The sequence below is a fragment of the Mesocricetus auratus genome, unplaced genomic scaffold, assembly GCF_017639785.1.
Source record: "Mesocricetus auratus isolate SY011 unplaced genomic scaffold, BCM_Maur_2.0 Super-Scaffold_100006, whole genome shotgun sequence".
Taxonomy (NCBI): domain Eukaryota; kingdom Metazoa; phylum Chordata; class Mammalia; order Rodentia; family Cricetidae; genus Mesocricetus; species Mesocricetus auratus.
The window spans coordinates 49925254-49947120 of record NW_024429190.1 but is presented as its reverse complement, the minus strand read 5'-3'; the positions used below and the strand labels follow the sequence as shown (position 1 = coordinate 49947120).

Below are 21867 nucleotides of genomic sequence, written 5' to 3'. Positions count from 1 at the left end.
CAAGCTCTTCATCTTAAACTGGCTTTGTAATTTTGACAGTAACTTTGGTTATTGAAATCCAAACTTATGCTACCACAGGAGCTGCATAAAGATATCAAACTATTAAGCCGATGTCAGTTTTATAAGGAATAAGAACTATTCATGTAAAAAGAATATGATATACCTTAACAACTTGATGATGAGAAACAGCTCGTTAAAATCGTTGTAAAATCTGTGACTATACAAGCAAGTACAAAGTGATTTGAATGGTTCTGATACAAACCTCTTCATAGGATTTGGCATACTAAAATAGTTTAAAGTGTGTTCTTCGGTATTAATATGAAACCATAGTTATGCAGACTATAGGAACAATTTTTTTCCTTAGGGAGAAAATAAAAGTTACCTAGAATTGAGATCTACTATCGATATCTTGAAGAGGGAAATGGCTTCAAGAGGGACCCAAAGACTGTACAATAGAGTGTTAGGAAAGGGGTGATGCACAGTGACTATTTGGCTGAAACAGAAGACTCATCCCATATGAGCCAATGTTAGAGGCGTTAATGTAAAGAAATTTCAGAAAGCCATTTAAGGAAATATTAATGATGCTTCAATATATTTCATGAATGTTTTTTGATATTTAAAAACAAAATTTTCACTGTAAAATGAAAAACAATTCATTGTACAATGATTGGGATATGATGATGAAACTTAAAAAAGAAATAATTTCTGTAAAAATCAGAAAGGCCATTAGAAGTCACAGGTAGGGGCTGAAGTTAGAAGCAATTAGAGTTACTTAGAAGCAATTAGAGTTACCTTTTAAAGAGTGCATAATAAACATTACTGTAGTCATATGTTTTTCTCCTGCCCACCGGTTTCCAAATAACCACTCAGAGGCTGAATATGACTTATAAATGCTCAGCTGATTGCTCAGGCTTGTTAGCAACTAAATTAATTAACCCATAATTCTTGTCTGTGTAGCCACTGGACTTGGTCCCTTAAATTGGTAAGGCATTCCCATCTTGCTTTTCTGCTTTTGCCTTCTGCCCTTTGACTCCTTCCTCTTACCAGCATTCTCCTAATCTGGCTTTCATGCTCAATCTTGTTCTGCCCAGCTATTAGACAGTTAGCTTTTTATTAGCAAATAAGAGTAATACATATTCATAGTGATGTGCCACAGCAGGTTCCTCTTGTTCTCCTCCTCCCCAGGTTCTCTTGTCACTTGTTTCCTGATGACAGCAGTTCCAACTAGTGCAATGGACTCAAAATAATTTGTATTTGTCTGAGGAATCTTAGTCACTGTTCTGAGAGTATAAACTAGTATAGCCATTATCTAAATTAGTGTGGCAGCTACTCAAAAGTAAAAATGGAACTCCATACCAAGCTATGCTTCCTCTTGGCATACCTAAACAACCATAAAAATACTTTGATATCTATGTTTATTACTGCTCTTTTCATAATAAAATGGAAGTGGAGTCAGCCTTGATGTCTGTCAAGAGATAATGAAAACATGGGACATATAACAAATAGACCTTTATTCAAGCATAAAGGAAAATGAAATTATGGCATTCTCAGGAAAATGGTTTGAACAGTAAGACATTATATTAAGTTAGAAAATCCAGGCACAGAAAGACAAATACAGCATGTTTTCTCTTTCTGTGGAACAATCTTTGTACACTTTAAATGTTCATTGCTCTCATTGTTAATAAAAGTCTGATTGGACAATAGCTGGGCAGGAAGAGATTGGGTGAGACAGCCTGACACAGGGAATTCTGGGAAGAAGAAGAATGGAGTCTGCGGTTGCCAGCCAGATACAAAGGGAGGAGGAGTTGAATGTGCCATGCTAATAAAGGTACTGCCATGTGTCAGAGTGTAAATAAGGAATGTGGGTTAACCTAAAATGTAAGAGCTAGTTAGTAATAAGCCTGAGCTTTTGGCAGAGCATTTTTAATTAAAATAAACCCTTTGTTTCGTAATTTGGTAAGTGGCTGCCAGGTATTTGGAACCAGGAAATGTCTGTTTTCGTTCTCTCACATGTAGATCCTACCTCCTAATTGTTAAATATGTGTATCAAAATGGACGTGGCCTTGGTCACTGCTATTGATGTGAAGAGACACCATAACTTTAGTAACTTATAAAAGAAAGAACTTAATTGGAAGTTTGTTACAGTTTTAGAGATTTAGTTTATTATCATTCTGGCAGGGAATATGGAAACATGTAGGCAAGCATAGTGCTGTAAAGTAGTTGAGAGCTTCCATCATGATCTACAGGTAGAGAGAATGAGAGAGACTGGGCCTAGCATGGACTTTTGAAGCCTCAAAACACACCCCTAGCAACACACCTCCTCCAAAAGGACACACCTACTCCAGCATGACCACACCTTTTAATATTTCTCAAATGATGCCACTCCATGATGACTAACCATTCAAATATATGAGACTATGAAGGACACTCTTATTCAAACAACTGCAATTGTGAATATGGTAAAGGCTAGGAAACTAGAAAGAGGCTCATAAGATTATTTTTAAAAAGGCTTTTATAGAGCAGGCAAAGGGCAAAGGGAGTGCTAAAACTTTAAAAATGGAAATGGAAGGGGCATTGGGACACTGGGGTTTGAAGGATATAGAAGTGGGAAAGGGGACAGAAACAGGGGATGGGGTGGACTATGTCAACCAAAGCTAAGTTTGTATTAAAAATGCCATAAAGACGCCTTATCTTTCTAAGCTAATAGAAAGCTAAAAATAACAATTCTAGGCGGAATTGTGAATACACAAAGTATTAGATGATTTTCAAGGTATATTGTTAACTACTGAGTTTGAAAATAAATGTATTTTGTGTTTTGTTAAAATGTTTTCATAAGAGTCAAGATGAGACTTAGCTAGATAAGCTATATTATAAGTGACCAGGATGCAGTATAAGTTAGTTGTTGGATGGACTAGTCATCTAGCATGAGAAAATACCTTGTAATTATCCATTCCAGTGGGGGGTATTTGAACAGTACTTGCAGCAAACTAAAAGCTATTTTATTATTAATAGTGGAGCAAACCAGTCTTTAAGAATATAGATAGATGTAATCAAAAAGTTCTAGTTAAAAAAAAAGGCACAGAAGGCAGATACTCACATCTAGCAAAACAGCATTAATTTGTTGTGTGGTGGGGAAGAGATGAAATGAATAAGCTAAGCAGTTGAAAACTACAGCAATTCAGAACAAACCCAGGGCCTTGGGCTTGCTAGGCAAGAGCCCTGCTACTGAGTACTACATTAATAGTACGCAGCTTCATAAATACTAAGCAGTCACAAAATTAAGAAGGGTAGGTGAAGGATAGAACAAAATGAAAATTCCAGACGCAGTCCTGGCTTATAAAAACTGTAGTAGTAAAGAATAATTTTCAATGTGTGAGCAATTCAGTGATGAATGACAATGCCTGAAGGAACACATGTAAGAGGAGTTAATTCTCATTGGAAACCCAGGGGGACAAGCTTTAGAAGCATCAGTTGCGGTTCCAGTTCAGGAGTCTGTTGAGAGATTTCTGAAGGAAACTAACGCTTTCTCTAAGAGGAAGACTTTATCAGTACAGGGATGCTGTAGTCAGAGGAACGCATCACTGTGGTACAGGGTAGAAATGCCTGTCTACTAGAGATCGACTGTTTTGTTTAAGGGAAAGTTTACTTCCAGTAGCACCCGAACAATACCAAAAACCGGGAGGAAATAAATATTTTTTAAAAATAATTTTTAAAATTTTAGAAACAGTCTTATTTTACATATCAATCCTCTCATTCCCTCTCCTTCCCTTCGATCCTCCATGCTTCCCACCAAGTCCCCCAACCCATCCCCACCCACTCCCCAAGGATAGTGAGACCTTCTACAGGGGAGAACCCAGGCCATCCTTTCCATATCTGGGCCACAATAATATCCTTCTATAGGGAATGGGCTCCCAATGTCTATTTGTGCACCAGGGATAAACACTGGTTCCACTGTGAGAGGAACCATAGACTGCTCAGGCCTCCCAGCTTGCACCCACATTCAGAGGGCTTGGTTGGATCCAATGCTGGTTCCCCAGCTTTGCGACTAGGGTCTCTCTAGATGAGGTCAACTGTTTCTGCCGGTTTCTCCAGCTCTGTCTTGATTCATTTGGTTTTCTCTCTTCCCTCTGCAACTGGATTCCAGGAGTGTGACTTGAATCAGCTACTGGGTCCAGGCTCTAGGAATGGCAAACAAGATAGTCATCAATTTCATTATAGGGAAAAGTGCATCAAAGGCAGCCTCTCCACTACTACCTAATTTCACGGTTGGGGTCATCCCTGTGGATCCCTGAATGTATCTCCAGTGCCAGACCTCTCTACAAACCTATATGGGCTCCCTCTATCAAGGTATCTCCTTTCTTGCCCTCCTCTATTCCCCCTGTCTCAGTCCTCTCCCCTTCCTATCTCCCTCCTCTCTCCCCCTGTGCTCCCAATTTGCTCAGGGGTTCTTGTCTCCCTCCCCTTCTTCAGGGTTCTTCTCTTGGAGTCCTCCTTGTTCCCTAGTTTCTCTGGTGGTGTGGAATGTAGACTGGTAGTCCTTTGCTCTAGGTCTAATATCCATATATGAGTGAGTACATACCCTACTTGTCTTTCTGTGATTGGGTTACCTCACTCAGGATATTTGGAAATGAAGAAATTTTAAAAATTAATTTTAAGGACAAAACTATAGTTTAACTTAAATCTTATTATTTGTTGATGAACTTTTGAACTTTTCTGAAAGACAGGCATGGCTCAGATTTTACCCATACTAGTCACAGGAGGCTGGATCCATGTTCCTCTTAAATGTCATGAAAACATAACAGAAAATTTAGACTACCAGTAGGCATGCCCTGGATTGTATAATTCACATATAAAATGAGTTGCATCTTGGTGAGATTCAGAACAAAAGTACTTCCATGTCCTTTTTCTGTAGTCACCATTCATCTTTGGTTTCTAATTTTTTTCTTAAAAAAACATTTTTAAAAACACTCTTATTTACATATCCATCATCTCATTCCCTCTCCCTCTCATCCTCCCATGCTTCCCATCGACCCCCCAACTCACCCACCACCCACTACTTAGGGATAGTGAGACCCTCCATGGGGGATCATCAAAGTCTGTCACATCAATTGGAGGAGGGCCTTGGCCCTCCTTTCTGTATCTGGGCTGTAATGGTATCCCTTCATAGGGAATGGGCTCCCAAAGTTGATTCGTGCCCTAGGAATAAACTCTGGCTCCACTGTTAGAGGTCCTATAGACTGCCCAGGCCTCCCAGCTTGCACCCACATTCAGAGGGTTTGGTTCAGTCCAATGTTGGTTCCCCAGCTTTACGACTAGGGCCCCTGTGCTCTCACTATGTCAGGTCAACTGTTTTTGCTTGTTTCTTCAGCACCATCTTGATTCATTTGGTCATCTCTTCTTCCTCTCTGCAACTGGATTCCAAAAGTATGGCTCAGTGCTCTGCTGTGGGTGTTTGTTTCTGCTTCCATCATCTACTGGGTCAAGGCTTTAGGAATGGTTTCTAATTTAATGGAGTACTGTTTAGAATTGAGGACTATCATATACTTAATTCCATGGGTAGAGAGTTCTAAATTTATGTATTCTTGATTGGTCTTGAACTATGAATCTAAGTGTTTCAAACTCTAAACTGATAAAATGTATATCTAGGTAAGTTTACTCTCTGTGTCTCTACCAGTCCCTGCACCCTTCATTTAGCGCCATCTCCCTTTTTTTAAAAAAAGAAAACCTATAATAATTAAATGCCTAATGCTGTCCTATACATGCAATTTGGTTACTATTATCTCATTATGTCACTTCAGTCTTCTGCAGTAAGAATCCTTGCTGTTATTTTAAGTATAGACTTAAGTTTTAATATGCAAGTGACAGAAATTGACCAAAGCAGTTTGGGCTCCTGGGTCAGAGCTATATAGGTCAAGTGCTCAGTAGGTTTTTCTTTCTCACTCACTCATATTTTTAAACATGAATATGTACAAATATGGGCATATATTCCTAATTAGTTTTTCTTTTTACATAAGGAATTAAGTTTTTAAACTTCTGTGACATTTTGAAAAAGTGAACTACATGTTGTGAAAATATATTCACATTTGTAGAGAGATTTTCCCATGCTTTTTATAGTTACATCATAATGTTTTGTTATGTGAATATGTCTTAGTGTATTTGCATAGTTTCCTTTTGAGAAATACCTGATTTTATGGTTCTATTTCTTAAACATGTGCTGGTTAACTCCTCCCCATCTATAGAGGAATAATCCACATACATGAAGTAATATAATGAAAAGCATCTGAGTTTGAGAAGCCTAAGCATATGATACACTAGTTCAGTGATTAAATCTATAAACAGAGAACACAGAACATATATGCTGGAGGAATGAACGTGTCATGTTAGAAAAAAATAAACTTGTTGCTGTTGGCAATGTGAGATTAGCTCAGTTTTTAAGCAGGAAAGTAAAAGATTGAAAAATAGCTTAGGAAGATAAGTCAATGGTAAATTGAATATAGAGAGATAGAAGTAGGAAAGGCCAATTAGGGATAATACAAACAAGAAATGATAAGAACATCTAATGTAATTTTGGCTTTTAGAACAGAGAACTCAAAGGAATAAAATTATTTATAGACTGTGAGTAGAGGGAATGAGGTAATTTGGAAATAATTTCTTGATTAGAGAAAACAATACAAATTTTGGCAATGAAATGGGAAAATTAATCTTCATGTTTATTTGGCTATAGGCCAATGACTGTATTTTGGAAAAAGATTGTTGTAGATAGTGAAGCTAAGGTACTGTGATGTTGGTCACAAGGTAAAGTTTGGAAGTTCACCTCTTTCATGAGAATGAAGATGTGCTTTAACTTATAAGGCCAGAGAGGGTAGAGTTTGGAGAAAGACCAAGCAGAGTTAAGAGAAACAGAAGGTGGAAAGAACTTGAGAGCACAGTTAAGAAAGCTGAAGAAATAATGTTGTAAAATTAATGTGCTTAGTAGTATTAATTTTAATATGAGTGGGAAGAAAATGAAGACTACGAAACCTCTGTTAAACTGGTTTATGAAGTTCCTAGAGTAAGGTGTGTACTGGAGATAACCTGAGCCTATTGTTGGTGAAAATACATACTTTTAACATGGTCACGTTTTACACATTATTTTACACATTATTTAGTACTGAGCCATTTAAGTTTAGCATGAGAGGTGATGACAGGAGAGCTATGTTGAATTGTTATCCATAGGGATTATTTGAGGGATCCATGAAAGTATGTGGGATGGGTGAGCATCCTTGTGTCTCTTGATTCTGGTAGGTAGCATGATTTGCCTTTTTTTTCCAAAGGAAAGCCTGTGTTGTCTATTGATTGTGGATAAATTAAGGTGACTCAAAAACAAAACAAGACAAAACAAAATAACTAATACTCAAAATCATATATGGTGAGTATTCTGTTACAGAGAAGGAATATAGCTCCCTCCCTTTCTTTGTTCTCCCCTCATTTCTTCCCATGGTGAGTATTCTGTTACAGAGAAGGAATATAGCTCCCTCCCTTTCTTTGTTCTCCCCTCATTTCTTCCCATGGTGTGTGTGTGTCTTGTGTGCAAAGATCTGAAACAAGGGTGGTAGCTAGAGAGAACGGAATCAGAACTTTAATTTTAAAACACAGCTAACAATTTATGACAAGGCCTATAGCCTGGGTGACCTGTATTCTCAGACAGTTGCCCCTGTCTTGACCCTGTTTGTTTCTGGTTCAGTTGTCTGTGCCCCTGAGGTGAAGCAAAAATAGAGGACAATTGGGAAGCCAGCCATGGACTACAAAATAAGCCTTCAATTGTCATTTTAATGGGTCTACCATTTACCCTAATTTAATTTCCGTACCTCCAAGAATATATCTTGTTTTGTAAGTTCACAAGCTGACACATCATCCAGAAAAACTATTTATTTTCCCTATCTTCTTCACACAAAGGCTAAGATTATTCTTGCAACAGTAATCAAGATCTTCTGTCTTTAGCTTGCAAAGAAAATGCATTCAACTGTACTTGAAAGAGAAAATTGAAATTCTGCTACAGATGATAAAGCACATTCTCCTCCTTTTTCAATTTTGTCTGTTCATATCAGTTGAACTGCATTAATAATAGCAAAGGGTGCTTGTTGCTAATCATGGCAAATATTACAACATTGGGTTGCCCCAAACTGTATAAAGTATGTGGAAATTTACTCCTCTTTGTGGAACCTTGTGCTTTTAGGTTTTTTCTTTTTGCCTTTTTTCCTTTATCTTTTTATTAATTTGTGGTTTTGAGTGCTAGATGGTACAAAATGAACCAGGAAAATAGGTTTGAGAAGAGTTTTTCCACTAGCTTTAATAGCTGAGCCAACGTGAATGTTCCAAAAGTGATCTCAAGTGTGATTGTTTTGCCTATCTGCCTGCTGTAACCTTTCTACATTACTGTTAATTGCTTTAGGAAATAGTCGAATAGACTTATAAGAAGGCATAACACTAGCTTTAATTATTTAATTATTTATTTTATTTATCTAGTATGTTAGCTGTGAAATGTCCACTGGGTGCATTTTCTCATAGTACAACCATCACAAAAAGCATCCAATGACACAGTCTATCCTAGATTTTTCTTTTTTCCTAAGATTGTCTCATAGCCATGCCAATTGGGAAACCATAGTCAAATTTAAAGGAACGGAGAGATAAGGACAAAGTAAAATTTTGTCTTCATAGGAACTTAATAAATAAATATTTTTGTCAAACCTGTAATAGAAAGTCAGAGGTATAACCCTAGGCAAAATGAGAAGTTTGAATATTTTATTTTTAGATAACTCTAGCTGCTTTTTGGCATACTTATACTACTGCTTTCTCTAGAGACCTTATTGTGTTTTGTCTTTTTCTTATAAATATATCCTTAGGAGATGAAATTAATTGTCACTGAGTTTTAATAGGAAATGATAGAAATGCTGGGGAAATGCTTTGAGAACAGTCAGCTATGTTTCAAGTAGAAATGCAATTATTTTGTAGTCAAGTAAATTTTAATTAATAGTGTTTCCTTTATTGAGATCAGCATTATCATACAGCCTGAAGCTTATACTATTGAAAGAACCTTAAAATAAGTACTGTAAATATTTATTTATACACTTTCATAGACTTACAGTGAAATGTATTAAAATGGTAAATACAATTAAATGCAGAGACACTTAAGTTAATGTATTAATATCTCTATAATTGCTTTCTCTACATTTTTAAAAATCACACAAAATATTTTTCGATCCTACTTATTCCCTTCCTCCAAGTCCTTCTATACATTTCTCTACCTTGATGTCCACCTAACTTCATGTTTTTGTTCTCCAACAACAAAAACAAGGAGTCCAGTTTGTCTTGTTCATCTGCTCCTGGGTGTGGAGCCTCCTCTGTAGTTAGTCAGTATACCAAATACCACTTTATTAAAGAAAACTGATTTATCCTAACCCAGTAGCAATTTAACTGCAATAGATCCTTGTCTAGTGATTTAACTTTGTATCCTCCTTCCCTCCTCTGGCCTAGGGTTTTAACTGGCTTGAGTGTTACAGGTCATGTGCATGTTGTCACAGTCTCTGTGCTTTCTCATGTACATTTGTTCTGTCAGGAAATGCTGTTTCTTTGAAATCATCCACCTCTTGCTCTTAAAATGTTTCCATGCTGTCTTCTCCATATATATCTGAATTTTTAGGGGAGTGTTGTAATAAAGTAATCCCATTTAGGGCTGAATTTCCCAGAATCTCTAATTCTCTGAATGTTGACTAGTTGCGGCTTTCTGTATTAATTGTCATGTACTGAAAGAAGTTTTCTGATGAGAGTTGAACAATGTACTTATGTATGGGCATAAAAATGTCATTATGTGTCATTCTATTACTGTGTTCTTTCAGCAGAGTAATAATAGTAGGTTTTCCCCCTAGGACCCATGACCTAGTCTCAAGTTCTTGGCTTAATGTTAGTAAGTATGGTTTCCATCTCATGAAGCTGACTTTACATTTTTTAAAATTGGTTATTCCCTTAACATTCGTACCATTATTTTATCAGTAGGCACATTTTGCTAGGTAGGCTGTTCTTGTACTTTGCCATGTTCAAAACTAGGTGAGATTGATGATTATTTTTGTCCTCATTTGTCAATGAATACTCCTTATATCAGTATGAATCCTAGACTGTAGAGATAAGGATTCCAATTGAATATCAGTTAGATTTTTCCATGTTGTGTGACATAAGTATCTAGTGTCTTCAACAATAGGTTTTTATTGTCATGTTCTGGAGGGTAGCAAATAGCTTTGCCATAAACTAGTTTGGGAGGAGTTGCTTCAACCCTCTGTTGGCCAACAACTCATCCCACATTTTTAGATAAATACTACTTGACTCCTTCATTCTGTAGGGAAAAGAAAAGTCTAATTATTATTATTATTTTGTTTTGTAATTCAGCTGTGCCTGTTATTTGTAACCCTTCTGTCATCAACTCTAACATGCCAGGATTGCAGGCATGTAATACTGTGCTTGATTTAATGTGTATGTACTTTAAAAAGGATAACTAGCATTTTTCTGTTAAGTCATCCACTTTTCATCTGTGTCATCAACCCTCTTTTGAAATTTCACATCATTTACTTTATTCAAAAGTTCTTGCTCAGATCCCTTCTTGACCAAATATATACAGAAGCAGACTTCAGCGTCCTGAGATTTCGTGTCATTCTATCATCCATGCTGAAGCTGCCACAGGAGACAGTCTTGCTTGGCCAAGCTCTTACCATTCTGAAAATGATGAACCATATGAACAAGGCATTTGTTAATTTAATCTGTGAACCAGAACTCGGGCTTTAATGCATTTGTTCAAATTTTTTTGTTTTGTTTGTTTTCCTGGTCCTGTACCTCGGTCCAAGTGAAGAATAAAGAAATTTAAAGGAGACATATTTTTAAGGGTTCACAGTACATATTTTAAGAGTACAAGTACATATTCTAGAACAAGAAAAGTTCTACATCAAAGTATAAACAATGGACTGTATAAAAGTAGAGGCAATTTAGCTGGCCAGAATAATGTAGATTACTTGTCAATTTTTTTTCAAAACATTTTCCAGGAAACTCTCATCCTATAAAAGGATTTTTACAGCCAGTAACATGAAACATAAAGTAGTCTATATTCCTTTTAACAGAGCCTCACTGTGCTCTTACCAAGTTAAGTATCTAAGAGTACCTTTTCACAAGAAAACTACTAAACTGTGTGTCACCTAGATATATTTGTGTCTAAAAATGATTTTTACAGCAGCAACACTCCAGTAATGTTTGTGTCATAATGACCTGTTACAAACTTGAAGATGGGTTCTATAGCTTAAGGGTCTAGAGGAGTATCTGGTGTTGTCTCAGTCATACAGATAACATAGAGGTCACTAAGCTGTAAAGTACATGTGACACCTCCCCTAAGGATAGGTTTTAATGACTTAGAAACAATGTTCAAGATAAAGGTCTAGAGAGTCAGGTATGTACATCATAGGGAGATTCAGGTGTGGCCTAATCCTAAATATAGTACAGGTCAACTAGGCTATTAATTACTCCAAGAATTATGGGTAGAAAACATTGAAGAGATGCCTTCTTCAAACAGTATGGGCAGTATTTGTTTTTAGAGCTCTTTGTTTTTAGCTTAAATAAGCTTAATAAAATAGATGAAGGAATTTAACTTTCTCATCACATGAGTTATTCTTCAAGGGATTGCTTTTATGGGAAATTATAATGTATTTTTATTCACATTACCATTAAGGGGTACTTGATGTAAACAAAAAAATGTTTTCCTTTCATACTTTCTAACTATTCAATAATGTTTATGAAATAATGGCTCAGGAGTCTTATATACCTTGTTTTCCAGGTTGCAAGTATGTTAGAGAGATAAGGCATTACAGTGCTGAAAAATAGAATTTAATGAGTTAAATCAAAAGTTGGAACTAGTGGAGTATCCTGAACTTCAAGAACACTAAAATAAATAAAACTGTGGTTCCAGGTTTAGAGGTGGGAGGGAGAATCCAATTCTAGCATTGCTTGTGACAAAACCTAAGCCTTAAGGAAACTGATAAATACACAATAAAATTATATTTGGAGTTCTAAGATCTAATAAAACCATATTTGGAGATGTTAAAAGTCTAGTTTTGAGGGACTATGCTTGTATGCCTAGTGGAAAAGGGGACTAGTCTTAGCTATACCAAGTGGATCTTCCTTGGTTTATTTAGTGTAACATGATCATTTAGGAATGGCAGAGAGTACAGAAAAGAGCTGCTATGCTTATCTTTCTTTAATTTTTTCTTTTTGTTTTTACTGTGTAGCTTTGGCTTCCCGAAGTGAGACCAAGTTATTGAGCTCACAAAGGTCTCAGTTTCCCAAGCACTGGGATCTAAGATGTGTACCATTATGCTCAGCTGCTGTTATGCTTAGCTTAAAGTATCCTTTGGTACTTATGGTATTTCGTGAGGTGATGACTGGGGAATAAGGAAAGAGAAATTTGGTACTGGATGAAATATAAGAGACAACTAGAAAAGCAATATCAATGCAATATAAAATTCTTAAGAAAATTGTATCAATCTTCCCTTTTATCACTGTTATCTAAACTGTTATATATACTTCAACAATTAGAAAAGAAATGTTATATATAAAGAGCATCTGAATTTTAAGCTAGCATGAACACACTAGAAATAGAAAATTCTAAAGGCCAACATTTAAATGTGTCTTATTTTCCTTAGGAATTCACTTAAGTCTTAGTAGAATGTACGTGCCCTGTCAAGATACAAAAGTCTTTGTCTCAATGGAAATCAGCTGAGTTCTTATGGCACATTCTAAGAGACATCACTTTGCTATTCCTATTGTGCTTCTAATGCACAGTACACAGCATGGGAGTTATTGCTTATCAGTAAAGTTCGGATTGTCACTGTGAAATGTTGTTTTCCAGATGCTTGCATCATTAAAAGTAGTGTCAGCACAGCAAGCATGCATGCCATTTGGGGCATCTATATCTTCAGCAGTGGCTGGCAGCCTACTGGTTTTTTGCTGATTAATGGCTCCAAATACGAACAAGGCATTTCCAGGAGATGACAGAGGAATCTTTGGCCAGACTGTCCTTCTGTTTGCACGTGGCACACAGAGACTGCCTAGTGGTGTGAGGGAACTAAAGAAAAGAGTCTGGTGTTTTGTCTCTAGTTCTTACGTTTCGATTAACCAGTGATTGTTACATATCAACATGAGGGTTTTGTTTTTGTTTATTTTAAGTATTTCCTTTGTATATGATATTGGAGGGATCTTATAAAACTCAAGTGGTGGTTGATAGACAGAGGTCATATGAAGGATATGAGGCAACTTTTTTCTGCTGTCTTACAGACCCAAATCCACTGGGACTAGAACAAAGTTATGCTCCTTAAGTCTGCATTCATATTTTTTCTGTGTTTGCCCTTAGGCTAGGAGGGCACAAGTGAAAAATGCACATAAAAATTTCATCACCTAAAGTCCTTCCCAGAAAGCCAAGCAAACAAGTAGATTTGTGAAGAAGCCAGGGGATCAGTTCCCTTCTTCCCTCAATTTCTGCATTCTTTCCTTTCTTTTTCTTTTTCCAACTTTGTTTATTTTTTATTAAGCCCTTCTCACTGTGAAGCACACATAATGGTGCTTGCTTCTTATTAGAATGATGTCAGTAATTGAAAACTAAAAGGAGACACTATGGTGTTGTTTGGAAGACTTCTAGGGGTATAAAATATATGTCTGTGAAAAAATGTCCACAATTACCAGTTCTTGCATTAGGTGGACTCCTTGTATAAGGCTTTCTTGTTACTTTACCCAAAGGTTGCTGGTGTATCTGCAGCTTTTCCTCACTGAATTTCTGGTTTCTCATTTTACTATATGAAAGGCTGGAAGCAGACTGCAGGTTTCTCTCTACTCCTCTTTTAGAAGTAATTGCATCTATTATTATTTTCTCTTTCTGTAAATTTTTGTTTGAACATATTTTATGACATTTTATTGGTTGTGGCTATTATTCAGTGAGTTCTTTTTCTTGGGTCTTTTTCATTAGCCTAAAACTCTTTTAAAAAATCAATCTATAATTTTGAACTTAAATAAATATAGATTTATTACAGATCTGTTCGAAAGTTTGTAACTTTTCAGCTGAGCTGTGTAGATCTTGTCTGTTGGCCCTGGCATGTGAGGACTTGAAAGATGGGGTAGACTATAGTCTAATGCTGTAGAAAACCTCACTTCAGTTTCAGTGTCCTTTTTTTTTGCCATTTCTTGTTATTTTTTCTTTCATTTTACATTCCAACCACAGTTATACTTCCCACACCTCCTCCTGTCGCCCCCACCTCCTCCCCTACCCCCACCCCTCTCCAGCTCACCCCATTGTACTTTTATATGTAAATGGAACAAAGAAAGCAGTGGTCCAAGGAAGGTTGTTTGAGTTCAGACAAACATGATCAGAAAAACGTAAATAAACGTCAGTTAGCACATACTAAATACTAAAAGAGCAGCCCTTTCCCAGGATGTTCTCAGGATAGAGCAGTTTATACACAGTTGCCTAGCAAGTAGTATAGATTATGTATGGGAATCACAGAAGCAAGGCAAAAGGCCATACCCACATTAAGGGTACACTAAACAGTTTGGGTTCTATATCTATGTTCTGATGTACATTCTAGGAAGAGATTAGTTCCTGACCCAGACAAAATTGAATGTAAATACTTGTCACAGGAGGAACTGGTTCTGGTCATTTTTCCAGAATGACGCAGAGAGGACAGACACAGCAATGCTGTAATTTCTCTCTGAAAACACATTGAAATTCTGAGATGGGACACTGCGAAGAATTAAAATTTAAGTGAAGATATATGTGTGTGTGTGTGTGTGTGTGTGTGTGTGTGTGTGTGTGCGTATGCAAGTATATGTAGATAGGTACAAATTAACAGCAGAAAACATTAGTGCAAAAGTAAATGCAAAAATAGAATGCTGAAGATTGCAAATTAGAGAAGATGCTTTTTAGGTAAATTAAGACTAATCAATCTATAAAGTAAAATAGAATCTAAAATCTAAAACATTGTTTGGGTGAGACATGAGATAAATACTGGTAATAGTTGACAAAGTCATTGAAAATAATTGATGGTCTCCTCATGGCTAATTGTGTCTTTCTAGAACTAAAAAAGAAAAAACTATTAAGATAGAAGAACAACTTAATTCTTTTCAGTTATTACTGTCTTTACACTTAGAATTCAGTTTTAGGTATGAAATTGACTTTCATGTTTTTGCTCCAGACTTTTAATATTGATATATTCTTTTTTAGCAACAATAAGAAACAATTGAATTAACTTTATTTTATATAAAGCTAGAGCCAATCAGTTTGGCATTCTGAACACATGTTTTAAATGCGTCAGAAATGAAGTCATTTCCCGTTTTACTGGTCTTCACAGGTAGAGTAATATTGATATGTTGTCAGTAGTAAAAGGGTTAGTTATGCCTTCACGTAGTTTTCAGAAAAATGACAAGAGTCTGCTGCTTGATTCCTATGTATTATGCAGGACACTATTTTGTATGACATTAATTGTAGTGGGTTCTTTTTAGCTGCATGTAATTTCATTTTGACTCTTGCAAAACTGTGTATTATACTGGAAAAGAAACCTTAGAGAACTCTTGTTTAACCCATACTATAAAAGGAGAGACAATTAAAATTATAGGTTATTTTTATCAGAACATTTCTTCATATATTTATACAAAGGTTTACCCAAGGCAAAAGTTCAATTACAATATAGGTTCAGTTGAATCCATGAACTTGGTTTGCATTTCAGGGTAATTTATCAGGTTTAGGTGTCTATTGCCATAGATGTAGTATCATTTAAAAAGAAAATAAATCAGTCTTTGTCATCCTTTAGTGTCTTGTCTTTGAGATGTGGCAGGCAGGGGTACATGGTGAATAAAAAAACAAAGCAAACTAAAAACCCATATTGTCCCTTTCACAAAGAATTTGAGCAAAAGTTGAGCAACTGCCATATAAATGATATTCTATTAGAGAGAGTAGTATAATTTTGTTATGTCAGATAACTGTATCTAATGTTGTAAAACTTTTAAGTAAGATAAATTCTGCTTACTAGGTATATCTGTTACGACAGACTCCTCTTCCCAATATTTGGTCAATAATTTTCCTGATATTAGAATAGGAGAGAAGCATAATATATAGGAGAAGTAGAGTCCATGTTAAAGATGTGCTTAGGTGCGGGTCACAGATTATTGTGTTCTTTGTTTCTGGTTAGATGAAGAATGTGCATTTCCATATATTTGCCTAATTTTTATTCAAGTGTTTAAAATTGTGATATTTCTACTTATTAACAGTAATGAAAAATAGAAATTTATATATAAGATACTTTCAATATATATACTTAGTGTATAAGAGAAATTGTTTAGTGAAATGTATCTGAGAAATTATGTATTTTCATATTATTTCAGTAGTTTTTCAATGAGCCTTCTGATTAAGGAGGACAAAATGAATCTACCATATGTAAACATCAGTTAGTCTTCACCCAATAATACCTTGAAACTATTTGAAATGAATAGTAAGAAATGGAGTAGGAATACTAGCAAGATCGTTAGTTTTTACAGTAGTGATTTGATGTTAGCAACTCTGTAACATAAATAATGAGTGGTATGTACAACATAGATCATTTTACTTTAAAAGATTACATGTATTAATTTGTGTGTGCATGTGAGCACCTGCTTGCTGCAATGGTCAACCTTTTACCATGTGTAATTTGGTGATCAAACTCAAGTTATCAGGCTTGGTGGCAGGTAGGTGTCTCTATCAGTTGAACCATCTAGCCAGTTCCCCTTTTTGGCTCTTTAGTGAGCCTTTCATATCTTGCATTTAGTGATATACTATTTAAATGAAAATGTTTTTCTAGACTTGCATAAGCGTGGATTTACCCATTCAAACCTCAACAATCATTATCTTCTCTACAGATATAGCTAGTGCTATTAGAAAATACAAAGTTAAATATATCTTTAAAGAATATCATGTCAAGCACACACATATCTTTGGAAATGTAGTGTATTTCTAGTAGAGAAAAAAGTGAAGTGAGTAATAGAGTAAAATTACATAGCAGATATTCGTGTCTTCATGCCTTAAGCCAAACACACACACACACACACACACACTCACACACACACACAGTTGAACAAGCAATGGTTCTGTAGGGTCAGGTAAACAACGAAGAACAGCATAAACTTTGCTAAGTTACATGATGATAAATACAGTGTAAATTGAGAGAATAATATTACCAGTTCACTATAGTGGTTGAAAGAATGAGTTTAGAGCATGGGGAAGAAAAGGGAATTTTTTTCTTATGGAAATTAGTCAGGACGTCTTAGAATATCAAGGTTGATAACTAGAATAGCATGCTATTTCTGAGAGTTGGAACCTTGTTCTTGTAAAGAGTGTGCGTCATTGGTCACAATCATAATTACAGTAGGGGCCTGATCAAGACTGGGACATGATGAAAATGGTGATTTATAAAATCCAATCTAGATAGTGTTTATTCTGTGGACTGGAGTGACAACATTTATTATCTGATGTTAAAATGAGATGAAATTGTCCAGGGCCTCTAACTGTGGATTAAATAAGAGTTCTTTCCAAGGACAGATAAAGAACTAATGACATGTAGAAAAGGGGAGGGTTAAACTATGCTTCAGAAGATACTGGGCCAAATGAGAGCCAGTGCTTCTTCTGTTTTTGAAGAAAACATTAAAATATAGTATTTTCACAGTCTACTGGGTTAAATTTTTTTGTTTAGTAATTATTTCATGCTGTGACATATATAAAATATTTACAATACTCCTAATTTTAAAAAAACAAAGCAAAAATTAAGAGAATGGGTAATGAATGATTATTTGTGCAGAAGTTATGAAGTGTATCATGTAAGTTACATACAAGCAACGTGTGCTCTGAATTATGCAGCCTTAGTACTCAGCCATAGTTGCAGAAGCAGAGGTGTGATAGGATTTTCAGTATGTGGCACTGGAAGACACAAATGTGCTTGTAACTTTCAGAGAATACTTAGGAAACCTGTTTGATAACAGCAAATATGTCAAGAAATGTGCATAGTTACTAAATAGCTATAAATACAAAGAAGAAAATCTACCTAGTTAGAGTTATAGTTTACTGGTATAAAAATTATAAACATGTTAATTTTGAGAGAATATCCAGAAAATATTAGTTTTCAAATATTGAGACAAGTTTTACTCTTTCTTTTTTAATTTAAAAAGTATTAGGATATAGATATAGCTTAATTAGAATGCTTGCTTATCATGCCTACCACCCTGCATAAAAACCTAAGTGTAGTGACCCACATCTGCCATCCTAATACCTGAAATGTGGAAGCAGACAAATCATATGATTTAGATTAGTGATTCTTACCTGTAGATTGTGACCCCCTTGGGGGTTGCATATGAAATATCCTCATATTAGATATTTATTTACATTGTGATTCAAAACAGTAGTAAAATTATAGTTATGAAGTAGCACTGAAATAATTTAATGGTTGGGGCCACCACCCCATGAGGAACTGTGTTAAAGGGTCTCAACATTAGCAAGGTTGAGAACCACTGCTCTAGATGATCCTTTGACACATAGTGAAATCAAAGCTTGTGTGGACTTCCTGTGTCTCTTTCAAATGTACACTTATCTATTAATATGTGCTCTTCATTAACCAATAATACTTTGTGCTTTCAGAATTTATCAGAGACTATAGAAAACATAGCTATTACACATGAAGTTGATTTTCAATATAAAGAATGTAGCCGACAGCATTAAGACTCAACAAGTGAATCAACAGAATGTACTATATGCTGTTTGGTTGTCACAGCAATGGAATATGTGGTGAATTGAATGAGAATGTCCCCCATAGGCGAGGCTCATGTATTTGAATATTTGGTTCTCATTTGGTGGACTGTTTAGGAAGGTTTAGAAGATGTGTCTTTGTTGGAAGAGGTGTGTTACTGGGGGTAGTCTTTGAGATCTAAAAGCTCACTACAGGCCTAGTCTCTCTGCCCCCCTACTTCCATCTTGGGGACCTGCTTGCCTGCTGCCATGCTCAACACCGTGAAGGAAGTGGATTAACCTTCTGAAACTGTAAGCAAGCTTCCAATTAAATTCCTCTTTAAGACAGCAAGAGAAAGGTAACTTAAGATAGAATATAAAGTGAAAAGCACATAGATCTCATCTTTTTTTTTTTTTAGTTTTATTGCAGTAAATGCTGCAACTGAAAAATTTAATTCTAGTGAAGTTTTCATTGGTGAAAATCTCATTGCTTCATTCTTTTGGTATCTTCCTTTATCTTCATGACAATGAAAACACCTATGCTTTGCCTGGGACATATTTTGTGGAGCTTAAAAACAAAGAACCAAATCTTTATTTTTCCTTCCTCCTAGTTTTATTTCTTTTACTTAGAAAAATAAAATATACAATGAATTTTGGCTTTCTGTATTAAATTACCCATTTAAATTACTTTTCAAGAATTTGAACCAAATATACAAGCTTTTAGTAAAAAACAGGAGGCTGATATCTGTATATTCTTTTATTTGAACCAATGTATAAAATAGTATGTAACATGTGCTCGGATATATTTCTGTCTTTGACAGATCTCCTGTTCTAGCCCATTTACCCACTGGATAACAAATTGAATGACATAGTACCTTTATTAATAGAATTTAGATGGGTTAAATAAAAGACAAAGTAATATATTTATTAAAATAATAATAGAATCTATTAAACTATTACCATATTCTTAGTATTTCTGTTTTTTTTCTATTTCACTAACACAAAGCCTTGTGATTTGAGGACTCATTGAGATTTCTATTTTATATATGTGAGAAATTAAGATCTGTAAATTTTCCAAGGTACACAGCAAGGATATGATGATGATATAAACCTGGACTCTAATATACTGGCTTCTGAATTCATTCCCTTAACTCTGTGCTGTAAAATGACTTTAGTGACATTTTTGAATAAGTTCCATCTGGTTATAGAAATAAAAGTCAAAGTTACATATTCCTAGAAACTGGATAAAAGTATATTGTACTAAAAGTATAATTAAATTTATGAATAGAATAGAACCAGACAGGACCCTTTTCTTGCTTAATTGAAAGTTCATCCATTGTTCTTTTCTAGTACCATTTTCAGACAAGGAGAGTAGAGCTCAAAGATCTGAAATGTCTACTTTTGGATCAGAGAGCTCATAAATGCCAGATTCATAGTTTGAATACAGATTACTGACTCTGAACATCTGTGACCCTTTTGATAAGAATTTTAGAGTCAAATAAAGAGATGATGGGCCAGAGAAACAGCCAGTGAAAATGCTTGCTGTACAAGCACCAGGACCTGAGTTTAGATTCCCAGCACTCATCTAAGAAATGATTGTGCACCTGTAATCCCAGTGCTGAGGACAAGGAGACAGGAGAATCCTTGGGGCTTCCTGGTTGACCAGTGTAGCTCCATGTTCTGTATCTGATCCTATCTAAACATTTTGGAAAGTCATGGAGAAAGATACTCAATATTGTACTCTAGTCTCCATGTGTGTGCACACATGTGGGAGTAGTTGAATCAAGATTAGGGACCTGTGGTCATTAGAACAGTTTTCAAGGTATTCTCTAAAAAAAACAAAACAAAACAAAACAAAAAAACATGCTCATTCCTCCTGACTCATTTTCTCTCATTTCTTAAAATCTTCCTGACCTTGCAGATCTAGCATTAAGTCCCATTCTCTCCATTCATCTTTCCCAGTTTGTGTAAAAAAAAAAAACTGCTGGAATTGAACAAACCTGGGCTAGAAATGAAATCTCTGTGATTCTGGCTACATACATTTAGCTCCTCTGACACTTGGTTTCCCTGTGAAATTATGAATTATGTAGTAATTCAGGTTTTTAAGAGGAAAACTGCCATTTCACTTTAAACATTCAAAATTGTATTGTCAGCAAATCTTTTGCTATAGCTTTTAATGGACCAAAGGTTTACTGTTACACTGTCAATCTATAAAGCACATATGTTCCAGATATGTGTCTGTTTGGTTTAAATGATATTCCAACATTTAAAAGAAGAAATGTTGCATGAATATCTACATGCTGCTTTATGGTTGTTAGGTTAGACATAGGGACACTGGGCCTGTACTGTCGCATGCAGTTTTAGGCAATTATCACTTTGCTTCATGTTTTCTGCTCACCCCTTTAACTCTTCCTGTTCTTGTAATGGTACATGAAACTTGTAACGTATGTATACAATTCCTAAAGCTAACAGTTTGCTTCCTACGTAAATCAGTACTGTTTCAAAATGTGTCTCATTTTATGTTATATAAAAATAGAATATGTTCTATTCTATACACACCTTAATAGAGTTTTAGCCTGTGTCATATCTAAAACTCTACAAAGCAAAGCCTTGAAGTTGGAACTATAAAGCTGCTATGAAGAGAAAGTAGGAAATCCTCAGTAGATTCCAGGTTCCCCGAGAGCAGAGACGTGTGCGAAAGGGGAAGAGTCTTACTCGCTGATTCCTAACACACCAGTTGCTTTTTCAAGTTTGTCCTTCCATTCATTGAAACCTCAGTGCTGAGTATAGTTAGGAAAACTCTTTGTTTTGATCAGTTTTACTTCTGGAGCTTTCCCACTGGGAAATTCTCCTCACTTTTTGTTTAATTCAGCTGTTCCATACATATGCTGAAATGCTCCACCATTTCAGTTACTGCTGTGAAAATATTTTTGTAAGAAGCAGTATTAACCAAACCCCCATCCCCCCCCCACACACTAGTTTTCTGGATCATAGGAATGTGAAAGCAATAAGGAAGTGTAAAACCTGTCCTTCTAGACCATTGCAGTCTAGAAATAAAAGTACAG

General features: G+C 35.6%; 1 protein-coding gene across 2 annotated transcripts in view; it reads left to right on the top strand.

The window, feature by feature from the left end:
• LOC101834758 (cytochrome c oxidase subunit 7B, mitochondrial) overlaps positions 1 to 21867 on the top strand; it is a 101244-nt gene that overhangs the window by 963 nt on the left and 78414 nt on the right. The window lies entirely within an intron of this gene.